The sequence below is a fragment of the Struthio camelus genome, chromosome W (assembly GCF_040807025.1).
Source record: "Struthio camelus isolate bStrCam1 chromosome W, bStrCam1.hap1, whole genome shotgun sequence".
Taxonomy (NCBI): Eukaryota; Metazoa; Chordata; class Aves; order Struthioniformes; family Struthionidae; genus Struthio; species Struthio camelus.
The window spans coordinates 60,053,611-60,071,152 of NC_090981.1; positions in this window are offsets into that span (position 1 = coordinate 60,053,611).

A 17,542-nucleotide genomic window follows, 5' to 3' on the forward strand; every position below is an offset into this window, starting at 1 on the left:
GCAGGAGCTTGTTGGAGTTACAGGACCTGAGTCCTCTCTGGAGAGGTGGGAGCTTTAGTACAAAGTGTTGGAGGATGCTTACCTGTTTTACCTGTGTGAGGCTCAAGGTATGCTTAAGAGGTCAGGCTTTTAATATGTGGTTAAGCTTCCTTACAATATGTCTGTAAAAGGGTGACTTTAAGACCTTTTAATGGGTTCATTTGCCTTCTCCTCTTTCTTTATTGTATTGCTGAATCCACAGCTTACTACTCACATACAGTGACAGCAGTCTGACACACAACACTGATGACTAGAAGCTTTTGAGAAGTGTGACTCAGTCCCCTCACACTCCCAAGCACGAACGGTCTAAAACTGTAGATGTGGCTTGTTTTATCTGCCCTCTCATCTCAAACCCTTATGGCTCACTCAAGAGCTTTGTAGACATGAGTGTGGGAAACACTTTTTTTCCCCTAAACGGGAGCTGAGATGCTTAATATTCACATGTGGCAAAATGGGAGACATTCATTAAAGGATTATGAGATTCGTCAGATTATAGGAGCTGTCTATATTGCAAATTACACATCAGGATTTCTACAGAAGGACAGAGTAGTTGTAAGCTGTCAAAACTACTGGCAAGTACCATTTGCAGGGAATGGCCCTGGACCGAGAGTCCACTGTGCTTAGGGCACTAATGACCTGCAGGTAATATAAAAGCAATTTACTGCAGAAGTAGACCTAATCATTAATGAGAGTTCATTATATGTCCTTATTTCCTCCTTCTCTTCTTTTTTTTTTCCTCATCTTTCTTTTTTCTGAAAAGAAAAGGTGGCAGATTCTAGAAGGAGCTGGGAATATCATGGTGGTGGAGACTGGAGGGAGAAACTGTAGTAAAGCAGAAGGTATATGGATGTGTTCACTGTGTAGCAGCTGAATTTGTTTTGCAGTCCTCAGGTCTATTGGTCAAACAGTAGGAAGTCAAGCACAGGACTTCAATGTAAGCAGAAAATGCTATGAGCTAACTCTATGTCTAGTAGGTAGGGTCATCTTTGTAGCGAGCAATGCAGAAGATGAGTCACCTTGTCCTGAGGAAAGACAATAGTTTTTGATGCAATGGCTGACTGAGACGGGCTTTGCCTTGGATTTCTCTGGTGGCTTTAAGCAGCTGATGAGAAAAAGAGACAGAGAAACAGACTGATATGAAGCAGAGAGGGTGACAGCAGCAGACTGAATAGGAGAACTTACACCAAAGTGCATTTAAGTGATGACCAGATCTAAGTTGAGGTCTCCTGCCCAACAGACAGGAGAAGCAACAGAGCCAGGAGCAGAAATGAGTTTTAATAAGCTCTGATCTCTGTCTCACTATTAGAAAGTTCTTCCTCTGGGGCTGTTGGCTAGAATGTGTGACAGGGATGAGGGGATGTTCCAGGGATGAGGGAGTACTCCGGGGGGGGGAGGGGGAAGGAGGGGGCAGGTACACAGAGTAATCTCAAATCATGGTATATTGCTGTGCCTGGGAGGGACCTTGGAAACACAGGTAACACTTAGTTGATCAGTTGGAACCAGAGCACTGCTCTGGGTGTTAAGTGATCACTTCCTCACCAGTTATTTCAGTTCACACCTGTATGAGAGGAGCAAGAGTTCGTGCGAAAGATCAGTTTGGATAAATCAAGGGCTAAACTCTGACAGCAAGAGAAGTGTTGGGTGTGCATGTGCATGTGTGGGCACGTACTGGGAGCAGGTGATAAATTTGTTCAAGGTGATGATTACATAAGGACTAGCAGGAATGTTTTGGAGAGCTGCAGCTCTTACAGGCTATGCTGAGTTGACAAATTTTGCCTCCTGATGCTAAACAACTGTCTGAAGGCTGGCAGTTGATGTTACAGTAACAGTGGTCCTCTGCATTCCCAAACAGGCAAACTGCACAGGATAGACTTAGAAGGAGGGATCTGTGTAGAGTTCACCCATGTCTCTGCTCTGCAAGTGCCTGTTGACTACCAAGGAATCTTGGGTTTCTGACAGCTTCTCTCATAGCTTGTTTTCCCGCTCCTACACTAAAAACATTGTTATGGGCATCGAGGAACACACCATACACATATAGAGCCAGGAATTTATTGTTAGCTTATCTAGAATCTTAGCGATCTAATCAAGATGTACTAAACACTTATTATTAGTCTAGCTGCAATGCTAACACTCAGAGCCAAATTACTACAGAAATGCCTAATTAATAAGAATACTCTTCAAATTGTTATAAAAGAAAAATTACTAATACCTAACCCTTTTCTCTGGTGCTGGGCTTTTCTTCCAACATTCCTCTGGGTCTTGCCGTTGATGACACCGGTCTCCTCAAGTAGATAGGTGGTGGCCAGTCACAGTGAGTCATCAATGTCCTATGTTGTTCTCAAGGAGAAGTACAGTGTTCATGGTGGAGGTCCCTTGTCCTCAAAGCTTAAGGTCTGCTTGGGGCTATTTTTATGTGTTTTCCCATCACAGTCTGCTTCTTTCTCAGTGGTTCCCAGATAAAGTTTGAAAGTTCCACAATAGCTTCTCCCGGCCTCCATTAACTTGAAGGGCTATTTCTTGCTGCTATTTCTTGCTTAATCACTATGGTATCATAGTGATTAAGCTAAAACAGGTTGTACAAAAGTCACTTGACCACTAGCAATTGTTAAAGTAAGCTAACACCAGCTCAGTTCAAGGCAAGCCTGGAAAAATCCTGAGGCGGTGGACCCTCCGGTCAGTACAAAGGTTGCAGCCTTTCACTAGTAATTTCAAAAATCATATTCACTGGGCTACACCAGTACCTTCCTGCATATAGACCTTCAAATATTATTGTATCCTGTGGCTATGAGAGAAGTCCCCAAGCGCCAGAAGCCGTCCCGCATAGGGACCACAGGACCCTGATTGGTAAGTCTATGCAATCTGTGTTCATAAATGGTGACCTCAGTGTTGCTCCTGCTCACCTATCCCAGCAATGTTATGGAGCTAACATCAGCAGCGTCATCCATGTGTAGGAGAGAAACTGCACCCACTGACATGTACAGCCTTGCTACTTTTCTCAGGTGAAAGTTTCTCACTAAAAGTTTGTTTTGGGAGCTGGTGAGCTGATTGGATCTGCATTGGTCCAGGATGCTGGACGTTTTGGTCTGTTCCTGGTTTTTATCATTAAATTTCTTATGATGTATTTGATCTGTTGAGGTGGTACAGCCCTTGGGACTAGGACTGCACTCATATTCTTGATGTGTCTGCTCAGGCACAACGGAAGTAGGAACAGGATCTTGCTGCGTCTCTAAACGTTACAAAAATAATAATCACACCACAAGAACGTGATTCAGACTATGGTCCCTAACACAAACTATCTGTCCAGTGTTAACCTCCTGTGACAGTTTTATGCTAATATTCCTTTCTCTTTCCTTTATTCTTTCTCCTACACGTGTTTGTGACTTTGTCCTCAGCCTCTAGGATCACTGATGTCTGGAGAGTGTCAATGAACCTGACACTGCTACAGAAGTGTTTGTAATGAGCAGTGCAAGAAAGCTTCTCCTTGGGAAAGGTGAGCAGAGATTCAGGGCTAGTTTCAATCCCAGAAGGGTTTTTTTCCCCCCTCCTTTAACGTTGTGAAAAAACAAGCCAAATGAAAATTCCAAAAATTTCTATTTAATGCACATTCCCTGTGTCTTATACTGTTCTTGTTCATGGTGCTAAGCCCACTCCAGCCGGTGGTTCAGCTTAGAAATTCTGAGGATGTCTGAGGGAGTCAGTGCGCTCTTGCTTTTCTCCTGTTTCCAGGATAGAAGACAGTGTCCGTCCCACACAGGAGTGGTTTCCTGAAGGCAGGAGTACTGCTGCCACCTCATGGAGCTGGGAATGAGGGATGAGCTCTGTGGTGGTTGTTGTGGTGAGGAAGAGGCCAGTGTGAGAGAAGTGCAGGATGGTCACCTCTTCAGTTTGCTCATGCATTTCCCCTGGCAAGCTGTGTGCTGCTGAAGGTCAGCGATCTGAAATGGACAGGAATTATTTGGTCTCATGCAGATCCTCAGCCAGCACAGAAGCCACACCAATGTGTGGTTTTCAAAGGGTATTTTTTCAAGTCGGGTTTTAAAAGGCGAATGTGATGTAGCTCCCTCCATTTTCTGGAGGAGGCTATACAGCAGTGCAATGGATGTCACCTTTCTAAAGCTTTTATTGCATCTAAAATGTTATCAAAATGCTTCACTGCAACATGTACTACTGCAAATGTTCTAACAAATGGAGGGATCGAAACTGGCTTGTTGAAGTCATACTGCGATTCTGACCTGCTCTCTGCATAACTAACATCATCACTTCTCTTTCTCTCCTTCACTGTCTCAGTTCTTAAATGGTGCTTATCAGCATAATATATGCATGCATGCCATTTAGGAATGCATTAAGCAACAGCTGTTACATGTTTATATTTCATCCTGTTAACGGGGGGGAAATATGTGTAATGAAATTTTTTTGTTTGAAATTTCTCATTGCACGGAATCATCCTGTCTCTTGCTTTTTCACAGAAACACATATGCAGACACAAACACACATACAGTGCTTTCCATTTATACTTGTGGAGGTGAGGTACTGAGGTTTATTATAGCTTATAGCTCTGAGAAAAGTTTGTTCCACTGTGTATAGTTGGCCCCATATAGAATCTTCCTCTTACACAGAGAGAGTTCATTACTGCAAGCTTTGGCTGTAGAAAGTTCAAAGGTGCCAAGCACATTACTGATCCTGAAGGTACAGGCACTCTTTTAGACAGTTTGGGTTCCTGCTACCAAGATCTTTGAAAACAGGGAGTGAAGGTGATTTGCTGTTCTCTGGGAAGGCAGCACCAGCTGATGTTGTTGCCCAGCTAAGCACTGAGTTATCTTGAAGGTAATCACTCAGAGTAGTACCTTTGATACAGGGAAAGGAAGCCTCCTCCCCTCACTAACACATCATCTGCTCCAGGTGGGAGCAGCATCAAATGTTAATGACTGCTTCTGAATTAGGAAGAGCAAGAGTCAGATTTGGAGGTCCTGGGCTCAGATTTGGAAGTACCCATGACACTCTGAGGAATGTAGGTGACCTACTTGCTGGTCATGCTAAGCCTAGACTCTGTGCAACCTGTTCAGCAACGGGAGGTGATGGCTCATTGCAATATTGAGCAGTTAGCTAGTGATAGAGGCTAACAACACACGAATTGATAAAACTGGGAAATCACCCTGCAGAGCTCCCGAAAACAGCAAGGGTGTTCATGCAAGAGCATGTCCAATACCCTGGAGAAGCTGTCCAAAAAGAATCACTGTCCTAGTAATCAAGAGGGGCTGGATGTGGATGCAGAATGGAGTCAGGACCTAGTTTCCAAACTTCTCTCCAGTATCCTCTGTACTATGGTTAACTCCTTGGCCAGTCAGAGGAGGCTGCTGTTCGGCTCACCACCACCTGTGAAGGTGATCACAGAATCACAGAATCACAGAACAGTTGAGGTTGGAAGGGACCTCTGGAGTTCATCTAGCCCAACCTCCCTGCTCAGGCAGGGTCCTCTAGAGCATATTGCCCAGGATCACGTCCAGACGGGTTTTGAATATCTCCAGCGAAGGAGACTCCACCTCCTCTCTGGGCAGTGTGTGCCAGGGCTCAGTCACCCTCACAGTCAAGAAGTTTTTCCTCAGGTTCAGACGGAACTTCCTGTGGTTCAGTTTCTGCGCGTTGCCTCTTGTGCTGTTGCTGGGCACCACGGAGAAGAGACTGGCCTCACCCTCTCGACGCCCTCCCTTCAGATACTTGCACACATTGATGAGATCGCCTCTCAGTCTTCTCTCCTCCAGGCTGAACAGGCCCAGCTCTCTCAGCCCTCCTTCATAGGAGAGGTGCTCCAGTCCCCGCATCATCTTTGTAGCCCTCCGCTGGACTCTCTCCAGTAGCGTCATGTCTCTCTTGTCCTGGGGAGCCCAGAATTGGACACAGGACTCCAGGTGAGGCCTCCCACTCTCTCCAGTAGCATCATGTCTCTCTTGTCCTGGGGAGCCCAGAACTGGACACAGGACTCCAGGTGAGGCCTCCCCAGGGCTGAGGAGAGGGGCAGGATCACCTCCCTCCACCTGCTGGCAACACTCTGCCTAATGCACCCCAGGAGACCATTGGCCTTCTTGGCCGCAAGGGCACACTGCTGGCTCATGTTTAACTTGTTGTCCACCAGCACTCCCAGGTCCTTCTCTGCAGAGCTACTTTCCTGCAGGTCAACCCCCAGCCTGTACTGGTGCATGGGATTATTCCTGCCTAGGTGCAGGACCTTGCACTTGCCTTGGTTGAACTTCATGAGGTTCCTCTCCACCCAGCTCTCCAGCCTGTCCAGGTCCCTCCCAATGGCAGCACAGCCACCTGGTGTGTCAGCCACTCCCCCCAGTTTAGTATCATCAGCAAACTTGCTGAGAGTGCCCTCTGTCCCTTCCTCCAGGTCATTGAGGAATATATTGAACAAGACTGGGCCCAGGACTGACCCCTGGGGGACACCACTAGCCACAGGCCTCCAACTTGACTCCACACCACTGACCACAACCCTCTGAGCTCTGCCCTCCAGCCAGTTCTCAAGCCACCTCACCGTCCACTCATCTAGCCCACACTTCCTGAGCTTACCTGCGAGGATGTGATGGGAGACAGCGTCCAAAGCCTTGCTGAAGTCCAGGTAGACAACATCCACTGCTCTGCCCTCATCTACCCAGCCAGTCATTCCATCCTAGAAGGCTATCAGGTTGGTCAAGCATGATTTCCCTTTGGTGAATCCATGCTGACTACTCCCGATCACCTTCTTGTCCTCCAGATGCTTAGTGAGGACCTTCAAGAGGAGCTGTTCCATCACCTTGCCAGGGATGGAGGTGAGGCTGACAGGCCTGTAGTTTCCTGGCTCCTCCTTCTTGCCCTTTTTGAAGACTGGAGTGACAATGACTTTCTTCCAGGCCTCGGGCACCTCTCCTGTTCTCCAGGACCTTGCCAAGATAATGGAGAGTGGCCTAGCGATAACATCCGCCAGCTCCCTCCTCACTCGTGGATGCATCCCATCGGGGCTCATGGATTTATGGGTGTCAAGTTTGGACAAAAGATCTCTAACCTGATCCTCCTCCACCAAGGGAGAGTCTTTCTTTCTCCAGCCTTCCTCTCTTGTCCCCAGGGTCTGGAATTCCTGAGGACTGGCCTTAGCAGTGAAGACTGAAGCAAAGAAGGCATTCAGCAACTCTGCCTTCTCTATATCCTTCGTTACCAGGGCACCCGCCCCATTCAGGAGCTGGCCAACACTTTCCCTAGTCTTCCTTTTGCTATTGATGTATTTGAAGAAGCCCTTCTTGTTGTCCTTGACATCCCTTGCCAGATTTAATTCCAACTGGGCCTTAGCCTTCCTTGTCGCATCCCTGCACACTCTGACAACGTCCCTGTATTCCTCCCAAGTGGCCTGTCCCCTTTTCCACATCCTGTAGGCTTCCTTCTTCTGCTGGAGTTTTGCCAGGAGTTCCTTGCTCATCCATGCAGGTCTCCTGCCTGCCTTGCTGGATTTCTTACTCAGAGGGATGCACTGCTCTTGAGCCTGGAGGAGGTGATACTTGAATATTAACCAGCTGATGATGAGGTTGTCCATGAGTCTGTAGGCCCATTCTCTATTGAAATACTTAATCCCATCCTGACCGAATTAATCTCATGGAGTACATGATGCTCAGGAATGGCCTGGAAACACGCTCAGCCGGGGCAATCATTGGGGGAAATGCTGGTGAACAGGGAACAGAGGATCTGACTTGTACCAGGGCAGAATAGGACTGAAGCTGGGCAACATGGGGTTTGGCTTAGCTTGTGAGTCACATCTACGTGGCCTTTACTCAGCTGGCCTGGGCAGGTGGAGAAGATCCTGGTACATCCTTGTCTCCAAATGCTCCAAGGCGTAAAGCATGGGAACCTGGTGGCAGTGTGGAGGTGCTGCAGGAGCCCAGCACAGACTCCTTTGCTGGTCAATGCCACTTGGCTTATGAGGTGAATCAGTCTTTCCTGATCATAAACAGAAGCTAGTGCAAACACAAAGCAAAGTAATGGGTGGTGCCCATCAATTGTGTGAGGCCTGGAGCTGGAAATGGACATGGGACTCATGGGTACCCAAAGCTGATCTGATGAGAGCTGGACTGGCAGTTTGCTGGAGCCTGGAGGCTGCGCTTGATGGACATCACGTGATGGGGTCACATAGAGGCCACTGTGAGGGGACAGTACATGCCAGCAGGGAGGGCTACAGGAGACTCTACCTCCAGTGTCCAAAGCAGCAGCAGCAAAACACATTTCTAAGGGCATCTGGTAGCTCCTCTGATATGCTCAAGCACAGAGCTCATGGTGGCTGAGCTCACCTGTTTGTCATGGTTGTACAAAATCTCTTTGTACGTTCTCACTGCTTCAATTTGTATTGGCACAGATGGTTATTACAGCAGTACCTCTGACCTGTGCCTGACTGTGCCAGTCCTTCACAAACGCATTGGGAGAGTCAGTCCTTGTTCCACAGAACTTATTATAATCAATAATAATGGAGACAGAATGCAGATCCTCTGTCCAGATATAGATTCTCTATCGATTGCCTTTACGCTCACAGAGAGAAGGAGATGTGTATTTATTATTCAGGCAGGCAAAAAGATGTAATAGAATTTGTGACAATCACTCCTTTACTGCAGTGTGTTTGTTTATGTAAACACACCTACTTTGTGTGTTTCTTTTTGTGGCTCAGATTCAAATGCAAAGCATGTAGGAAATCTGTGCAAATAATACCAAAGCACTTTCCAGTTGAGCTTATCTAAATAAAGTTTCTCTAGTGCCAGCAAACCGTTTCTGCCTCACAAACGGAGAGGTGGTCTTTGCAGCTGACTTACATATGTGAAATCTTGCCCCCATCTTTGCCTCTGGACATGGTCTGTTTTCCCAGTTGGTGTCAGATATATGTGACACAGACCTTGGGCTGGGAGCCTGCCATGGCACAAGGCTAACAAAGCCCGCTGTGGTTTGATTAACAGTAAGGTGTGTCCATTCAGAGTCCAAACACAGTCTTTAGTCAGAGCCCCAGCATCCTGCAACATATGGCTACGAGTTGCGTGTTGAGCTGTTGAATATGAAATGAAAGATGCTGGCACTGCAGGATCTCTGTGGTCTGGCTGTCGGCTTCTAGCTGGGGGCTAAAGGCACCATCTGTGACTTACAGGCCCTGCGTGCCTGGGACTTTCTGCTTGAAGCATCCCAGCAGGTGAAAATCTCTCCTAGCACTCTCTGAGTGCTATGGCAGCAGCACTCCTGTCTTGATATGCAGAGGTCCAACTAGCTGCATCACTCCTAAATAGCCTGGCAGGTGAGGTACTCTGTTCCAGCTACTGAGCAAATGGACATACATAAACCTGCTTGATCAGGTACATTTGATTTTACTTCTTGGCATCAGGCCACCCCACAACTCTTCTAGCAGGTTGGTTGAGAGGGTGGTTGTGGAAGGACTAGGTAAAATATTTTTCAGAGGATCTTCAATTGCCCTGCAATGATGATCTGAAAAATATGCTTTATTAAAGGGGACAAAGGTGTGAGGAGGGATTGCACTGGAATAGGTTAGCAGAGCTGATAACTGTAATGGAAGAAAAGGGTCCATGGTGCGTATTATATAATCATTTACGGAGGCCATGAAATGATACTGTATGGATGCTGGAGAGGGAATATAGCAGCCAATTTTATAGCATTTTCTGTACACAGCCACTGACTGATGCTCCAATGACTCACGTGGCATTTTTCCAGATCTGATAATATCCTGGACTCTGAGCAACTCTCCTATCTATACAGATTTTTTCTTCTCAAACATATTTCACGCACCTTTGTGCATAACGTAACATTGCTGTATGTGTAATTGCCTACTGTAGATCTCTATCCGCTGTTTCTATCCTTTGCTTACGTTTGTCTTGGCTTATGATCCTATCAGGTGCTCAAAGCTAAGCAGGACTGATCCAGTAGGACCGGTCAGTGCCTGGAAGGGAAACCTCTGATTAAAATCAAGTGCTACAGCAAGTGGTGACAGCTTTTGGGGAGGGATGCACTCTCTTTAGACAGGCCACTGGTTGGGTGGGACATCGTCTGTGAGAGCACAGTCTTTGTTACACAAGACATTTGACTTGTGGTCATCCACATCAACGCACCAGCTAACACTGTAGTAATCTTTTACAAATTTGTAGTTTTCTTCCAGGTTGTGGATTGTCAGCAGGCAGCGGAAACTCCTGGGTGTCAGGGTTGCTTTAGCCAAAGCATGTATCTACATGACAAAATACAAATGGGTGCTTAATTTATTTTGTCCCTTATGAATTAGTTAATATAGATACAGCGATATGGACAAAATACTTCAGGATTTTAACCTGGAGTGTAGATGAAAGTCAGTCTTCTGTGAACTTAAAGGTGACTATGATTTATTGACCTTCATTTCTTTGTCTTGATTGATCTTTTAACCTGCTAGCAAGTGTGAATCAACAAACGCAAATTACGAATATGTATGTTCCCCAGTACAGACAACCTAGAACAAAATTTGTTTTTGTCACTGCTGGCTCATATCTTGTTCTATGAAGCTGCTGAGCAGGGAAGGAGTTCTTCCATCAAGCCATTGCCCATGGGTGTGAGGAGTTTGTGATGGATTATTTTGGCAGTGCTTGCAAACGTCTTGGAGTCCACAGAACATGGGGTAATTGTACAACAGGAATAACAGCTAACCAGAACGTACTCAAAGCTCTTGAACAAACACGTATGTTTGAGAGTCTAGCTGCAATCCAAGCAGATCTTCATGAAGCTAGGCATATCTCTCTCCCTCTACCACTCTGTGGCTACATACAACAAATCTATTGTGTTCCACAGAACTATCATTTGTAAGCTTTTCCTTTTTTTTCTTCTAAGGTGATTACTGGCATAGACTTGAAAGAGGCGTTGTGAGTTCAGGGGAATTTTCTAACATCCTAAATTTCCAAGCAACGTCAGTGTGAGGGAAAGGAATGGGGGCTTGGATGGGACCATGGCAAACCCCGTGGGTCTTGCAAGGAGGCAGAATCCTCCCTGGAAACCCCTATCCCCAGACCACAGCTCCTGCATGGACCAGATTGCAGAATGACACCAGCTCCTAGAGAGGAAAATGCAGCTTCTCACCCCGTGAGGAATGTGTGAGCCTTCACCCTGGGCCCAGTGAAGGGAGCCAGGCGGTGGGGGGATCCTGCACCACTCACATGGCTCTGGCAGCTGGTGAGATGGATGAAAGGCTACGGTGAGAAGCTGTAGCCAAGGGGCTTCCTTTGCTGGCTTTCTCATACTCTGGATCTCCTCAGACTGGGAGACTGGGGTGATGTGGAGGATTGCATGAGGGCCCCCAAGCAGGGAAGAGGCATCTCATGTTCCAGGCGTGGCAGGGTCTGGCAGAGGGTCAGGGTCTGCTGATACACAAGGAAAATGGTCTTTATCAACCCCAATGGCAAGCCCAGCCCATCAGTCCGCCTCCCACATGTGATGCCATGGAAGATGGGGGTAGAGAGCCGGGCTGGTCCCTCACAGAGTGCAGGTTTCTTCAGAGGTGGCAGAAGCCTGACACCGATTTTCTTCCCCTGAGCCCTTGCTGACAGATGATGTTGTGGTGGTGCCACATCCAAAGTTGTCATCTTCTGGGGCTGAGCAGAAGAGATGAAAGCAAGAGAAGAGACTATGCCTGCACAGGGGAAGTGGCAGGCTCTGTTACCACGCTTTCCCTGTGAAGCACTGTGCAAACAGCAGAGGCAATAAAATATGAGATGAACAAAACAAAGTCAGTTATTTACTGCCCTCAACCAGGGCACGATTGTTCCCCTTGGCAAGTTTTCAAGTGCCTTTTGCTTCTAGTCTGCTTTTAAATGACGCATATGATATGGCTTTCTCTAGTTCCTGGGGGGAAGGAGAAGGGACACTGCCACAGTGCAATAGATCTCACTCTTCTAAAGCTTTTACACTATCCAAAATGCCATTAAACTGCTGCACTGCTGCAGGCATTACAGTAAGTGTTCCAGTGAATGGAGGGAGCTGTTCTGCTGGTCTGACCTGCTGTGTATGTGTGTACGTGAAGGATGTCCCTGCCTGCTCTTTGGAGGGTGCCTCTGACCTGCTGGCCTCACAGGTGGTGAAGTGGAAGCTGAGTCTCGCACACCCTTGGCTCTCCTGGGACAGGGAGTAGTCACTATCTGCATTGCACAGAGGAGGAGACAGGAGTAGGGAGGTGGATGACTTAAGGTCGCAGGAGCTGGTGGCAATTCTAGCACTAGGATGAGGCAGTTGCTTTTATAAGGATCACAGTATGCTGTAAGAAGTTGCAAATGTGTCCTTCGCCCACCCCAAGCTGCTTCTGCACTAGGTGTCACAGTCACCCATTGAGGATGGGGAACCGGGCAGGGAGGAGTAGTGACGGTTCAGGGCTCACTCTGGAAGATAATAGCAGAGTGGGGAACATATTTCCTGTGTCCTCGTTTAATCTCAGGACCACCTAGCAACTCAAGAACGTGTTAGTAAATCCTGCTAGTTTTCTATTTCTGTGGCTGAAGTAAGTGGCCTCCTATTTCCCTGGACACTGCAGTTAGCTGGGCAGTGGTCTCTCAGCTGGGCTGGACGGATGGAGGAGGTCCCTGGCACATCCAAGCGCTCCCAAAGTAAAGTGTGGAAATTTCGAGGACGCTACAGAAGGCCAACACAGCTTCATTTCCTGGACAATCTCACATGGCTTATGGGGCTGATTAGTCTTTCCTGGTAACTAAACAAAAGCTAAAGCAAGCAAAAAGCAAGGTGCGTGGTGGTGCCTGGAGCTGGAAATGGCCATGGCATGCTTGGACTCATGAATGCCCAAAGCTGATTTGGAGAGCTGGACTGGGAGTTTGCTGGAACCTGGGGGCCATGTTTAATGGGCACGTTGTACAGCTTAAGTCTGTGCTAAACCTCAGTAGTGAAGAAGGCCCACGGCAGCCAGGGCTGCTTTAGCCTGAGGGGAACCTCCATGGCCAGGGAGGGGAATCTTCCCCTCTACGGCACTGCTGAGACCCTGTTTGCAGTGCTGCATCCACCTTAGGGCTCCCCATGACCACATAGGCACTCATGCACTTAAGCCAGTCAAGCAGGGCACAGCAATGTGATTGGGGCTGGAGCACAGGACAGACGAGGGCAGGCCAAGGCAATGGGATTCAACCCTAAGAGGAGTCTAGTCAGTTTATTGCTGTTAAGAGTTTATTTGAGATGTGCAGCAGTAAGACAAGGGGCAGGGGGCACACATTGCAACAAGGAAATACTGATTGGATATTAGGAAAACATTTTTCACTGTGAGGCTGGTCAAACACTGGAACAGGGGCCCAGAGAGCTTATGAAATCTCCAGCTGCGGAGATATTCAGAAGTCAGCTGGATGCAGTCCTGAGAAACCTGCTCTGACTTTAGAGCTGGATCTAACTCTGAAAGCTAGCTTTGCTTTGAGCAGGGAATTGGACCAGACACCATCAGACCTCCTTTCCAACCCAAACTGTTTTGTGGTTCTCAAATAGACTGACATCCTAGATGTGACCAGCTAGGGTTTGCCGTGAGGAATGGCCATGGGAGAGCATAGGAATGGTTACAGTGGGTCAAGTCAAAGGTCCATTTAGTCCACTAGGCTACCTCTGGTCTTAATCTTTGCCTAGGGACAAATATGGGCTAGGAACATGAGCATTGTCAGTAATGGCTGATGCGTGGTGTCCCCTGCCTTGGGAAATGGATTGGGTGTCTATGCCTTTGCTTAATATGAGATGATTTGTAACACTGCTAATTTTTCTGTCATGTAGGACTTGTGCTGGGAAATTACTTGAGCCAAAAAAAAAGAGCAAGGAAAATGCCCTTGTTCGAGCAACACCAAGAGACTGATTTTCAACTTTTGTGGATTTCTCTGAGTAAAGGCTTTTCACTTAAGAATCAATAGGTCAGAAATGACCAGGGAACCGTGCAGATCCACAATATCTGACCCCACTCTCCTGTTTCCCAATAACCCCCCTGGATAAGAGGCATCAAAGGGGCTCGAGCACAGGAGCAGGGGCGTGAGTGAAGGTGACGGGGGCTTGGCTGAGGCCAGGACAAACCTCCATCCCTGCTGCAACGCCTGTCATGCTCCTTGGGGCCCTGAGGAGAAAGCCATGGCTTGGCCCCAGAGCTGTCTGGGCAGCATCCGAAGGGATTTGTGCATGTCTGCAAGGAATCTGTGGCATCTCCTCCTCACTGTGATAGCAGGAGTTTATCAGGGATTTCCTTTGGATGCCTTCACGTCCGCACTGGCAGCAGCTCTCTAGGCTGTGACGGCCTTCCCAGCCTTCTGCTTCCTGGCTTTTCTCAGTCGCTCCCTCTTGGTCCCCCCTATAATCCCTGCCTGCCCTTTTGGGGTGCCTGACATGGGAGCTGAGCCGAAATCCATCCTGCTCTGCGGGTTCTGCCTTTCGGCTGTGTCTACCCTTCTGGTGTTACCGTCCTGTTCCTGTCAGCTGGGACTGACCTCTTGCTGTCTTTGGACCTGTTACCCCTGTGGAGGACAGCACTCCTACACATTTGCAACCGCAGTTCACCGACATAACGCGGGACAGGCATGGGCTCCTCACTGACACTCAGCCCCACCGTGGGGACACAGTGCACTTGGTGTGGGTAGCGCAGAGCGTGGCAGCAAGGCAGCTGCCACCGCCTCCACTCTGCACACCACCTTCCTCTGGAGCTGCAGAGCACACTCATGCCTTGGCACTTCCCTTCGAGGTCCTGCTGTCCGATACGAACTGTGGGTGGCCTGGGAGATACCACTGAGCTGACACCTACCCTCCAAGAAGGGAGATTTTTCACAGAGCGCCCTACAAACTTCCTCACTTCCCTGGCCTTGTCTTTAATCTGCTTTCTTTTTGAATAAATGGCGTGGGCTTTAAAAATAGATGGATAAACTCCTATCTACTCAAGGCAGAGGCCCATGTATGCACCTCTTTCATGTGGAGATAATAAGAAATAACCTCTGCAATACTCATTGCAGACATTAGTCACACTGGCCACTGGATGATGTTTGGGCACCCAGGTAGTGGGTGTCATGTGAACATGTTCGTGTTGATGAGACCTAGGGTTTGGAAGAAATGTAGGGCTATGAAACTACTGCTGGATTTAGTGCTGTCTTCAGAATAGTGTCTCCTTCTGTTTTCAGACTAATCATCATTTTCTAATGTAACTCTCTTCTAATTTAATTCTCCTATAATTCTCAGCTCTTCCAAGTTGAGGGTAACCAAGCTACAAACGGTTTTATTTTCATGCTAAGCATCTATAACATATGGTTATAATACAGTTATATATATGTCAAATATATACATATAAAATTATGTACAAAACAAATAATACAATACAATACAATACAATACAATACAATACAATACAATACAATATAATATAATGTAATATAACCTTTGGTGGTAATGACCAGAAGTTACCTTTATCTGAAGGTGAGGGGTTCTGTGAAATGCTTTTGTGTGTATATCAACCCAACATTGCTCCCAATAGGGTAAAATCAGAACTGACATTCACTGATTATGCATATAGGTATTGATTTGCTTCACCAATTGATTCCTGACCCCACAAAATATCTTTATCACAACTGGGAGTGAAGACGTCCCCCTACGGGTTTTGGATTGCCCCTAGAAGGGTTTATAGGTGTATCTTGTGTGAGTGGCATGAACGGATGTGGCCTGTCCTTAAAAATCTGTTCTCTGTGAAGGAGAGTTGTGTTGACTACTGAACCAACCTTGCTCCAGCAATGCAGAGGGAATAAACATGACTGTATTTGTGACATGGGCCACTGCTTTGCTTTTGCTCTTTTGCTCTTTTAACACAGGCTAATGCTCTTTTGGTGCTGCTTAGAGGGATGCCAGGCTGGCAGGTCCTTGCAAGCTGTCTTGAACTGCAACATTTGGGGGAGGGATGAGGTGGAAAAGAGAATATGAAATACAAGGAGTTTTTTTGGTTGCCTTATCTGTAGGAGTAATAACCCCATTGTGTCCTGAGGGGAGGACACAGCCATGCTCTTCTGATCACATTTCTCAGATTGGGGGTCAGAGACAGGGAAATGTTCAGATGAGGGTTCTGGATGCATCAGACCCTGTAATTTCAGGGCCTCATTCAAACAATCAGGTGCCTCTGTCCTGGCCTGCAATTTTTCCCTTTTAATCTCTCCATTTCAGAGTGCTGGTGTTCATACTCCTCCAGGAAAAATCTGGCTCCTCTTATCTCTAGGGTGATGCTGCCCTGTGAGTCTTGTGGTTTCCCTGACTTTTGCCTTATCTGTGGATTGAAAACAGACCTGAGCAGGAGACTCAAAGCTCAGCAGGAAAGTTTGCCCTGTCAAAGCCTGCTGCTCTCTCCGCAGGGCTGGTGGAGCACCTCTGCAGCAGTTTTCAAGGGCAGGTACAAGGACGCTCCATTTGGCCCTCCTGAACATACGGGCAGCCATCACACATTGTGGGAGCTTGGCTGCAGGGACAGTGGCCAGAGCAAGATGGATAAAAGGGCCTGGCACTGATTAGATCAGGGGAATAAAGAACTCATGTATGTGTGCGTCAGACAAGGGACAGACTGGGAACAGGGGCTGACAGTAGGTAAAGAGGCAGAAGGACATGTTCATCCAGCAAGGAGCTGGGGAACAGGTTTGATTTGTACTGTCATCACAAAGTCTGTTTTATGGAGGAGTGTTGTGTGAGAGTTTGTGATTCTGGAGGCAATAAATAGAAGGCAAGCATGGGCTGGATTTAGGAGTCTGAGACCCAGGATGAAATCCCAAGGGTGCCCAAGTCTCCTGTGATCCTCACCAAGACCTTAAGTATCCTTCTACCTCAGTTTCTCCCTCTCTGTAAAATGCACTATATGCATGAATGGGGGAGGCTTTCAACTTTACTGGGTCAAGAGTTTTGTACAGATTGAAACCAGTGAGGTACCTCAAAAATCATCACAGCGAATGACCCAGTTCTGTCCAAAAAGCTAAGAGGAGCAGCAGCTGCCTGGATGGTAAAGCCATGAGATGAGGGATGCCCTGTGTGTATGTGGCCCTGGAAAAGCAGATGGGGAGAAGGGAGAGAAGGGCAAAGGAAGAAGGCTGCAGCTCTAGCAGTGTGCTCGTATGGTTTACCCCCATCCCAGTAAATAACTGGTCTGGGGATTTCTGCAACCACAAGCAACGGAGTCCCCTCTTGATTCTAGCCTTCCTCAAAAGTCTTTGCTCTGCCAGTCCCTGAGGTTCAAAGTGGTTTGTGTGAGAAGCTCAGGGTTACATCCCTGGTAGAGAAATGCAGCCACAGCTGATGAATGCACTGCAATTCCTTCTAGCCTTACACAGTGGGAGCCGGAAGCACTTGGGACACAACACTGAAGCTTGTTCTGGGGAACTGAGGTGCAGGCAAGAGAGGGCGCATGAGCTAAGACACCTTCCTGAAGCGAGTCTTGCTGTGAAGTCTGCAAGGAGAGCAAACATTACAGCTCATCTTAAGCACCCTAGATTCTTCCCTTAGA